Source organism: Cyprinodon tularosa, unplaced genomic scaffold, assembly GCF_016077235.1.
Source record: "Cyprinodon tularosa strain WSP-4 unplaced genomic scaffold, ASM1607723v1 ctg576, whole genome shotgun sequence".
NCBI lineage: Eukaryota > Metazoa > Chordata > Actinopteri > Cyprinodontiformes > Cyprinodontidae > Cyprinodon > Cyprinodon tularosa.
The window spans coordinates 81,547-93,445 of NW_024039314.1; the positions used below are offsets into that span (position 1 = coordinate 81,547).

General features: G+C 38.1%; 1 long non-coding RNA gene across 2 annotated transcripts; it reads left to right on the forward strand.

Moving 5' to 3' along the window:
* Positions 1–3,329: 3,329 nt before the first annotated feature.
* Positions 3,330–10,352, forward strand: LOC119797239. 2 transcript variants are annotated; one of them, XR_005282563.1, is made up of 3 exons: positions 3,330–3,585; positions 4,426–4,705; positions 10,101–10,352. It is a non-coding gene; the product is annotated as an uncharacterized LOC119797239 (long non-coding RNA). The 2 variants fall into 2 exon arrangements; XR_005282564.1 differs by having other exon boundaries at positions 10,104–10,352.
* The last annotated feature ends 1,547 nt before the right edge of the window (positions 10,353–11,899 follow it).

The following is an 11,899-nucleotide window of genomic DNA, read 5'->3' on the forward strand; positions in this document are numbered from 1 at the left end:
ACAAAAGCAGTCCCCTTTGCTGGCGGAAGTGTGCATTTAGAACCACATCTTCTGAGAGGATCCACTAATAAAAGGATAAAGGGTAAAAAGATACATTTGGAAAATATATGGAAGATATTAAAAGTGAAAATCAAACTAGATATAATCGAAATACCAACTGGTTTTGGGGGTTGGTGAATACACCAATAGGATGTATATGCTGCAAATCCTTGTGTTGATTACTCAAAAACCCAAGACAATGAGTTGGCTTAGAACAAAACCACTATCTGGATGGATTTAGACACTAAGCTAGAACTGTAGGGATAGTACAACACGTAACCACAAAAGGATGCATAAATCAATATTAATTTACAAGAGAACACTTCTCTACTGAGGTGTTTCTTATTCTCTGTTCAGTCCAGTTTCTCTCTGTTTACAGGCAAATGGTGGTAATGTTTATGTATATAGCATGTTGTGTTGTACTAATTGTCAAGGTTTTTAGCCTTCTTCTCTCATTCTCCCTTATCTATTTATCCTCTCCACCTGTTTATTCACATCTGCTCTAGGCAGCATTAAGGGGTCTTTGATTTTTTTTTTTTTTAGATCTGATTTCCCGAGACAGTATGCCACCCTCCAATTGTATTCATCCCTCTTCAGTACAGCTTTAAGCAGAGGGTTTTGTATCTATCTTCTAACGAAAAAGATATACTACATTTTTATTTGAATCAAATCAACAACTTCTTTAAATGTTTTCTCAAATAAAGCTTAATTTATAATTGAGTTAGATTTGCACCTAGATTACAGCTCACTAGATGAATGCCGTCTCATAATATCAAAAATGTTAGCTTATAGACACTCCTCATGTGCTAAACACCCTTTTCTGTCCCGACTGACATCATGAAGAATTTGACGCCTCACCATCTGTGTTTCCTCACAAACATCCTCTCTCTGGATAATTCCTTTTACTACTTAAACTCTTTTTTTTTCTACAGTAATCCCAAAGGTCAAGTTTGTTGCAACAGGGGGGGAGGAATGCATGAAGTTCTGCTTTAGTGCTCAGCTTTAACAGATGTTCTGCAAAGAACAGACTTTTGGAGATAAATGCAGCTTATCACATAAAAAGTTCCCAGTGGGATGGGTGTCCCATTTGTTAAGAACATGTTACAGGAGAGTCGATTTTCATTTCATGGAACTGGGAATCCATCATAGTGTGACAGAGGAGACGGTCCCACAGTGTATCCTATATACTGTATGATAGACCTCCAATCCTTGTCAGACTGGATGATCTTTTTCTTGGCTGTAGCCTTCAGTTAGTAGTGAGAGAGCATATTAGTTAGATCACTGCCTACTTTCAAACATTCCTCTGCAGGAATTTTACTAATTAATACACTGCACCATCAAAAAGGTTTTAAATACAGTACAATAAAAATATAGAACTGAAGTACAGTATCCATTCTTGCCCCACAGTGAGGAATTACAGATTTATCAGTGGCAAGGTTTGACAAGTAATACAGAGAACATTATTTTTACACATGGCACACTCAACTTGAAAGTGTACAAGAGGTGCACGTAATATCTATGCATAAAAAAACTGTGACTATTTACAAAAAACAGAGAAATCGTGTGGATAGCAGCAGAAATGTATACAACTACTGGAGCTTGCATGAAGCAGTGTTAGTAATAAAGGCTGCTTCTGAATAGTGCAAAGGACACTTAAGCCGAAGCCTACATTTTTCAGCAGTGGACATAACGTGCTGTCTGAATGGTTCTGGCAGTAAGGAAAAAGGTAAGATAAGAAAGCAGGATGCTTTTTATCAATATTTTAACAAGGCTTTGCATGACCAGGTGTATAGGCACAGCCCAAGTCTTGAAGTCTAACAAACACGGTTTTGTGAAGTCCTTTTCTTAAAGGCTGTGTTCCTAATTTGACAAGCATCACCAATGTGTGTTTCCTTCACATACTGACTGGCTGTCTGGATTAAGCACAGCAGTCCAGAGCCTTTCTCCCAGCCTGGATACTGTGTGAGTGTGTGGGTGTGGTGGGGGGTGTGACTGTGTTACTTTACCTCTGATTGCAGGTTTCGATCAGCAGTGGCTTCCTCACAGCTGGAGCTCGTCAAATCCAATCAGGTGGAGCTTATAGAGTTGCACATTCCCTGAGGCAGATGCCAGATTGTTTCACTCCAAGAGTCTCAATCAGACCTAAAAATGCATGGTTCCTGCATTCTTTGATGTTCCATGCTTGTGTTTTTTTCCATCTCTCCAGGCACTAATTCTTATTTATTTATTTTTTTATTTATTTTTTTGATGACACCAGAAAGATTATCTTCCTCATTGGCATCCTGTGGGACATAGATCTCAGGTGGGTAGAAACTTAAAAACACTGACAAAAAAGGATCTGCTGGATCAAAAACTGACAAAGTAAAAAAAGGATATACCCCAATTATTGGACAAAAAACCCAAGCTAGATAAAAGAACTAAAAAGAAAGGTGTGACTGAAAGTTACATATTAAAACTTAATCACCACCCAAAATAATCAAATTATAAAAACAAAGTGATGTGTTGAAAACACCAGGACCATTAAATCACATTTTGTGTCATGATCTTGGCACTTAAGACTGGATTATTGGTTCATTCCTTCCACCTGCATAGCTCCACCCAGTTTTCATCTGCCCTTATCTGATCCACCTGTTCCAACTCCTATTTATCCTGCCTGTTTCCAGCATCAGTGCCAGATTATTCAAGCTGTGTGTCAGAGTACCTCTAGCATTGCTCTGTGTTTCTGATTACCTGATCCTGACAAGTTCCTGCCTCTGGACTTCCAAATTTTGTTTGACCCAGTTCTGCTCTGTTTGTCTGATCTGTTTTAGGATCTGTTTCATGGATTCTGCCTGCTAACAACCTTGTATCTGTCCCCTGAGCCCGGCATGGATTCTCCTTCGGTACCTCTGCGGATCCCTTATCTGATTTATTTTTCATTGACCTAGAAATAGAAATAATGGATCTGTTTTGATTCAAAGTATTGACCGATGTCTGTATCCAGAAATATATATATTGATACATTTTTATAACCAATTTTTTAAATTATAACAAAAAAATTTAATTTCAAACTTTGTGGCTCAAAATCACTTTTTGTGTCTTGTCTTTTATATCTCGCTTGCAAGGTTGATAAAAATGTATATGTAGACTATGTGTTGCAAAGAAGAGCAACATAGCAACATGTGCACAATAGTATAATAAAACTGTAAACTCGAAATTAGTTATGTTAGAAGTCCTGCTTTGTTTTCAGCCTGCTGCTGACACAGCCTGCTGTGAATCATGCTCTGCCCACTCACTAAGGTTCTCTCAGTGTTAAAATAAAGATCGGGCTTTCGCACTTGTCATTCCTTTGCTAATTCTAGATCACCCTAACACTTCTAATTACTCAAGCATTCATCCTATTCATGTAGTCTTCCTTGTGTCCACTTTTACAGCAGAGACAGCCAGGAACGCCAGGAGAGTGTCCTCATTATAGAAGAAACGTCGCCAAGGGAATACTCCTTCACCACAAGTTTGGTAGCTGCATTTCTTGGAGAGATACAATCAACTGCGGAGAGTCCCCATGGGGTAAGCACTGAGGCCGAGTTATGTGACTGAGTGTGGGAAGAAAAGTGTAATATCTTTCACCTGAATGACTCCACTATACAAAACGCCCTGGGTTTGTCATTCACCGTCCCAAGACCCCCTTGTATTCAGTGAAAGGGGCCCGCAGGGATCTCGTGCTAATGAGGCAGCAGGCATTTCTTTGGCTCATTACAAACCAGTGTGTGTGCAGCTTTTTTTCTTCTCTATAAGCTACAGCCGCTACCAGCTGCTATTTTTTAGAGTGAAAAGGATTCACAATTAATGATGCAATTATGCTAATAGGGTTGCCAGGCTACTTGCTGGCCTTTGCTGCTAAGTATCCTGTTCCAGAATAGCAGAGTAAAACAATTGTTGCGCAGTTGCGCAGTATCCTGAGATACTTAATATTTCCTCTGCAGTGCTGTAATGATTCATGAGAAGTATTAAAACATATAAGCATTTTAGAGTATTTAATGCTCTTTTCAGGAAATTAAGAATTCTTGTTTGGATTTTATTTTCTTTATAACAAGCTAAGACTAAGACCAAAAATTAATCAAACTTACATAACATATGGTTGACTGTTTACAAAGCCATGTAAGTAGATCTTCTACAAAAGATAAAACCTACATTTACAACCAACAAACTTCTGCCTTTATTCAACACATAGAGACATATACTGTATAATGCATAAAAATATGTATTCCCATGAGGCTTATTGATTCAGTTCAATTTAAAAATTCTTTATTAGTCCCAAAGGGAAAGTAATTGTTGTAGTAACTTATAAATTATCATAGTGATTAGATTATAAATACTGATCTACATCTTTTCCTCTTTTTTTCTCAGGGCCTAGCTCCCCAGGCGGATGATAACATGCCCTCCATACCTTGGTCCTTTTGAGTTTTTGGCTCCTGGTCTGGGCTGGTGCCAGTGAGGCGTGTTGGCCTGGTAGCCACAGATTGCAATGTGGCTTAGTCCTTAGTTCCCTTAGTCCTTAGTTCCCTTGTGCCATATTGGCCTGGGGGCAACTGCTCCTGTGCATCACTGATGATCTACCTCTCTGTGGGGCGTCTGGCTGCCCTAGGGTCATGATTCGTGTTTGTCTGCCATGGACTGCTGCGACCAGGTCAGGCATTCAGGTTCTATGTTCCTCAGCTGTGAATCAAACTCAATTAAATGTGCAGAAACTGATGACTCCTTTCAATCAGAATTAAAGCACTTTTCTCTTTTCTTTTACAGCACCTTATGATTAAAACATCTAACTAATGAACTATTAGGAACACCTCTGACTTTTATATTTTTAATAACTGTATTTCGAAGTATTTCATTTTCTGCATTGCTTTTATGCTTTGTTATTTTCTCTTTATCTGTCCATTGTGTTTCTGTGAAACACTTTGGATCATCCGATGTATAAGTGACAGAATATATATAAATGTACCTCACTCACAGATCCAAAATGGGATGCCCGTCTATAAGAATAAATGTAGATTATCAAACATAGTGGTCATGACAACAACAAGCACAATTATTCCAGTTCAATGGGTTTAGGATATCCAGGTTTGGAATTTGTCAATGATCAGATATTTTCAATTCTTGCACACAGCTACAGCTCAAACTGTACAACAAAGCCACAGGGTTTAAAAGTTCACAAATCACGATGCATGTCCTTGCACTGTACGGCCCAATGCCTTGATGCAATTTGCCTGCTCACACTGCACGTATAAAACACGTCGGACTCAGCTGAGAGAGATGGCGCAGGTCAGACTCGTCAATCTGGAAGAAGAAGAACTCCCTTGTTTGCACATGTGCAGTGCTTGAAGTTCTGGTAAATCAGCTAATAGACACTCCTAGCCCAGCATAAACAGCAGGATTTGCCCACGTACACCTTAAGACGGCCAGCTGAATTTCAACCATATTTGATTTTTTCCCGACCTTACAAATTGTGAGAGGCTAATTGCCCCTCATTGCCCCCTGTATACTACACTACCCAGGGCGCAGAATGAGGCTGAGCCTCGGCCCGATTGAAAAATTCTTGTATGACTGAAGAATTGGCGCAAAAAGGGGAAAAAATTTGTCAAGTGTTTAGCCGGCTTAAAGTAAAAATTAAAATATAATAGCAACCGCTTTCTCCCCAAAAGGACGGATTAAGAAGAAAAAACAGACATTGTGGAAAAAATGTCTATAGTAGTGCAGAATAAAACTATTGCTTCTCCTGAAAATTATATTTAGTATATCAACAACCGTTTTGTATATAAATACTTACTTTTGGCTATGATTTTAAAAGTTGACACAAAAGGATATAGCTGAGAAAGGGATTCCTTTCTGCATTTTATTTTTCAGATTCAAGTAAAACACTGCATGAAAAGTGGGATTTTCGTCAATATGCGGCACTGTAGATTGTCGTGGAACTTCAGGTTAGCGGCAGTTTACGACAATTTGCAGGCTTCGCCGAAAACTCCCGTAAATTGTCAGAAATTGACGTGGACTTTCTTAGGCAGTGTTCCCCCCATGCCTGCCCCCCATGGAATTCTAGGGGAGGCTTTAACATGTAAATGAACATGCTTTGAGCTATACAAATGCAAATCAGGGTTGCAGGGGGGGTTTTACTCCAAGTGACATTTTTCTAAAAGGTAAGAAAATCTCTGATACAAAGAGATCAGGCTCAGTATAGCCTCTTACAATTTAGCTTGAATTGATTTATTTAATTAAAGTATAGAGACCAAAACAGATCTTTAGCTGACAGAGCAATACATTTAGAGCAGTAATTATAAAAAAAAAATTGCATTTAAGATAAAAAATAAAATGTCTGTCAATATGCTCAATTCACAATTACTTAAGTGGAAAAGTTTCAAGAAATGAGTCTGAGATGATTCACTTTATAACATGGCGCATTATCCTGTTGGAAGTAACCATCAGAAGATTGGTACACTGTGGTCATAAGGTCCGGCCAGGTCAAGATCCGCAATTGCAATCGCACCAAACAGGAAAAAGAGCATCGACAAATTCCAGTTCGTCAAATTAAAATATAGCAGCAACAGATCAGTGACTAGAAATTATAGCACAATTCTTATATATTAAAAAAAAAACTAACACCGTTTATTTAAATGATTGGATCCAAACTATTGGTTATTCACCAACGAGGAAGCAGATTTCTCATCTCCATCAAAATATTTATTTTGATGGAGATGAGAGATGAGGACTTAAACTTTAATCAAATCCATTCAAAAGAAACTTCTTATTACAGGAATGAAAAGAGATGCTGAGTTTGGGAGTAGTGAACAAGTTCATTCAAAAAAAGCAGTTTTGAATTATCCTTATCCCCGTTACAAAAATCTACAAAAATATATATATATATTTGGGCAGAAACTGAACATATGCTGGATGATGGTGGGATTTTTTTAATATGTCATATTAAATTAAGCGCTCACAGGGTTCATACAGGAATGAGTGACTCTAATTTAATGCTATTTTAATGCTATTTGAAATGATTTTAATGCCATCAACAAGAACCATGTACACAAGTTATTAGTGTACATGAAATATGAAGGAACTGTAAGCACAGTTCCATGACTCCTGTATGTATGTAAAAACACACACATATATATGTATATATATATCCTCTAGCTTTTGCTCCGCCTGGAGCGATATAATATATCTGACGAAATTGTTTTTATAAGCATTTTTTATTAAAGAATTATAAATACTTCGATAAACATATTTAAATAATTTTAGTGCCAATTAAGGCCTTGATTTAAAAAAAAAAAAGAATGATTTTTTAATAATTTTTATTTATCCGCGGAAACCCTGGTTCATCTCCCGCATGCTCTTTACGATCTCCAAGAAACTCAGAGCGGCGCGGTGTGCAGCTACAGTGGAGGATGGATGCTTTGCTTTGTGCAGGCGGTCTGGAGCGGAGTATGTGGGATTTCAGGGTAAAACTCCTCTTGGACGCGATGGCGACTCTGCATCGAACAAGACGAACTCAAAGAAGAGATGCTAGCGGTAAATATATGTTTGATTACTGCCTGCTAGGCTAAAAGCAGCCTAGCCTAAGCTACGGCTAATAGCAGCCTAGCCTAAAGCTACGGCTAATAACAGCCTAGCCTAAAGCTACGGCTAATAGTAGCCTTGCAAGAACAAGCATTATTAAAGTGTATTTTTTGTGATTCACAGGAAGCAGTACGCCGTCTTCACAACTCGGAGACTAATTGCAGGCGCTATGAACCGGAGCAAGGGTAAGATTTAAAGAATATGCTTTCATTCTGCGGTAAAAGGAAATGGATACCGATCATAGCTGTACATTTTGTTTTCACAGACCTCTTATTTGCTCGGAGCCATATCAGCAAGTCCAGATTTGCACGATGTTGATAAAGACGACATTGTGTGTAAGTGACTTGTTCTAATTTTTTCTCCTTCCTTGTTACTGTGACTTGCGTTTGATTTTTTTATTCATACCACTCTCATTTAATTGTTTTCCAGCTGCCTGTAAGACGTATTTTCAGACGGTACGCAGGAGCTTCAGATATACGCTGCCAGCCAACACGCTGCGTGCGGAGGCTGCCAAGCAATCTGCTCGGAGTCGGGCCAGAAGACAGAGGGTAAGACTTTATTTAGTGACTATTTTTCAGGTGCATTAATTGATGTGTTGTGTCCATACGCAGTGCGCTGATTCATTGCTTTTTTTTCAGCTGCTGAAAGCGAGGCAGAGTGTGCTAGCAGAAGGGGAAGTGGAACTCTGGAAGTCCGCCACCGTCGAAGAAGATGGCGTCGTTGGCGGTGTCTCTGGATGGATTGTACGGTCGCCGCCATTTCGTAGGCCGGATCTCACTGAACTCTGTGTTAAGCTGCAGTCCCGGTTAGAAGCAATGCCGAAGTACAGGGCCACGCACAGTAGGCGTCTGCACATCGGACCTGCCTCGGAGGGAATGCTGCCAGTTACCTCCAACCCCGAGGAAGCAAACGGACCGTTCACGGAGTTGTAATTTTTAGATACGCATGTGTTTGGATACGCGTTGTATATAGTTGTGTGTGTTTTAATAAAGCTCTTTCTTTGCATAAACAGCTTCCTGGCAAATGTTCATTTCCTGTATAAATTCATTCATGTCCTTGATGGTAGCCTAATAATTGTGTAGTAGTATAGGATAACATAAATACACAGCATATGAATGAATAAATATATGAATGAATGAATATATGAATGAATAAATATATATTCATAAATGTATATATATATTTGTAAATTTATATGTAAATATATATATATGCCAACCAATCACGAGCGACTTTACTTGTTTAAAAAGAAGTGGTTCCGTCCAATACTCAGTAAGAAAATTAAAGCCTGGCGTGGCCACGTTTGCTTTTGCTGCCAATCACGAGCGCTTTTACTTGTTTGAGAATAGTGGTTTCAGCCAATACTGAGTAGGTTATTCAAGCCAGACCTGGCCAGCCGCGCGGGTTTACTGCATTCATATGCTAATTAGGGCCATTAGTACAGCTGATCGCTCTCCACATACGTCAGAGTCCGTTTCCGACAATTTGTGGCACGACAAACGCGGACAAGCGCGGATAGCAAATTGTCGGAAACTGACGAAAATCAGGGAGATCTGCGGGAGTTTACGGGGGTTTACGGGGACGAAAATCTCACTTTTCATGCAGTGAAAAGAAAAAAAATAAATTTAATTACCTTGTAGCTGTGGCGTTCAACTTGTAGCTATACACCTTAAATTATTTTAGAACCAATAACCAACGGTTTATACCCAAAGGGAAAATGTCACTGATGAGAAGAAACAACATAATCCAGCTGCAAAAAAAAAAAAAAGATTCCAGGAGCTTAAATGATGTGATATGTAACCAGTTGAGGACAATCAACAAAAAGCTGGGATATTATCTAAATAGAACAGGCTGAGAACGAGTGGGTATAAAAGTTGTTTTGCAACTGAAAGGTCAAGAGTTTAATTCCATCTTCCCCTAACACTGTTTACTCCGACACATTGATATATGAACCCTTTCAAGTACCGCATGTTGAATACCAATTTTTGCATTGATGTAAGAATGTGTGAGCATTAGTGCACTTTATACTATAGTGTAAAGTGCTTTGAGGGGTCAACATCTCTAGAAAAGCCATCTATCTGTTCTTTTTTCAGCTAGTCCTATAAAGTAGTCAAAGACATATTTCATCTTAATATTTGAATTAGATTATAAGTGTAACTCTGATAACAAAAGTTGAATAACTGTCTTGAAAGTTAAAAGCATTAATTTGGAGACATCAAGTCATGATGAAAATGCATGGAGGAAAACATTTAAGTTGCTCTTACACAAGCTTTGTACTTCTTGTTTATATATATATATATATATATATATATATATATATATATATATATATATATATATATATATATATAAAACATATTTTTATATATTCTTTTTTTTTTATTAAACAGCCAACTTAACATCTGCAAAAGAAATTGCAGTGCTCTATGAGCACCCATTCAAAGTTGATTATCAATCTAATTTTTTGACAGTAGGCTGACAGGAAAAGGAGTATGAGAGAGAGGAAGAGACATGCGAGAAAGGACCGCAAGCCGGATTCAAACACAGGTCGCCCACGTCGAGGACTAAGGCCTGCATACATGCGTTGTGCACGCTACCCACTGCACCACCAAAGGCATTATATATTGATAATGTTATTACAAATAGTAGTAGTAGTATTCCCTGTGTTAGAAAGATGAACTGATGTTATGTTTACATTTAAATATATTTGTGCAAAGCATGTAAAGCGGTTTCGGATATTGGAATAATCTGATTAAAGGTGGTTGTTGGTTAATGAACATGCATGAACTCTCGTCTCTAGCCATAAATATTTCCTTGTCTTTCATTTCTACAACTAAGAGCTTAGTTAGTTAGTAAGTTAGTTAGTTAGAATCACTTCATACTGACAGTTGTTTACATCAGTTGCTAGACAAAAACAACTGAAACTACTACTCCAATCTATATAAAAAGTCTATGACACAGTTTCACTGAGTATAATAAATGGTTAAACAATTTTAAATGATTATTTATCCATTTTCCACATTGTACTACAAGGAGTAAAAGCTCCGACACAGCATGTAGTCAACCATGTCAACTGTAATTTATGAACATGTAGATTAGAATTCTAAGCTTGCACCACAGAGTTTTTGCATATTTAAATCACCTTCCATGCCTACATCCTTCTTCTACTAACTGCTTTGCATATCTCTAAATAAAGAGGAATTTTAAAAAGAACACACCAAAGACTTCTCTGTGCCATCTGCTGGTAAAATAGTCAATTACATTTCTGCATATTTACAAAAACAGACCAAAAAATATATATTTTTATATATTAAAATGGGAAAAAAAATTTCTCTAGAAGCATACATTGTTTTTCTTTTCTTGCCTACCTGTATTTTTTAACCTAATTTAAACTTTCTGTCTGCTTCACTGACAACAACTGTCACTTTACACAACGTCTAAAACCAAACAGTACACAAACTAAACAATGGCCTCCCACGGCCAGACAATCATGCAGAAGAAGAAATGAATACTAAGTAATAGTGGACAATCCTGTCTGTGTTTGTGAGGACTTGTTGAGGGATGTCTGCCAAGGGGGTTCCCAGGAGATTTTCCTTCAGAGAACAATGCCGTTTTTGGCTGAGTATTTGTTCTTGTCAATCATCTGTCAGACGACCACAGAGATCAACCAGCCAACAGCTTGAGTCAACTGCAGATTATGATGAAAAAAGTACTCCCCCATCCACTACTGCTCCAAAACTCCCAAACAAAAGGAGGTGAAGATGAATGAAGGATGGTACAATGATGATCAGATATTTACATTTTAGAAATTGTAATGTTTGAATTTACTTTTTTACCCTTCTGTCTGTATATACTATCAGTAAAAACATGTTTTTTTAGAATTCGAAGCAAGTTTGGTTCAGATCAGTGTGTATTTTTTGTGCATTTGTCCTAACAAATGTATTGAAATCTGAATTTTCTACCTGTCCTTAATGTACAACTCAATTAATAGCACCTGCTTGTTTTTCTGTTGATTATACTCAGCTGTTTTCCATGTTTCTAGTCATCTCCCATCCATCCATCCATTTTCCATTACGCTTATCCCAGCTGTCAATGGGCGAGAGGCGGCATACACCCTGGACTGGTCACCAGTTTGTCGCAGGGCAAAACAGAGACAAAAAGTACAAACAAGCATTCATGCACACACTCACACCTAAGGAGAATTTAGAGAAGCCAATTAATCTAACGCTCTGTCAGAAGGCTCAGAACGTAGGACCCACATTCAGATAAG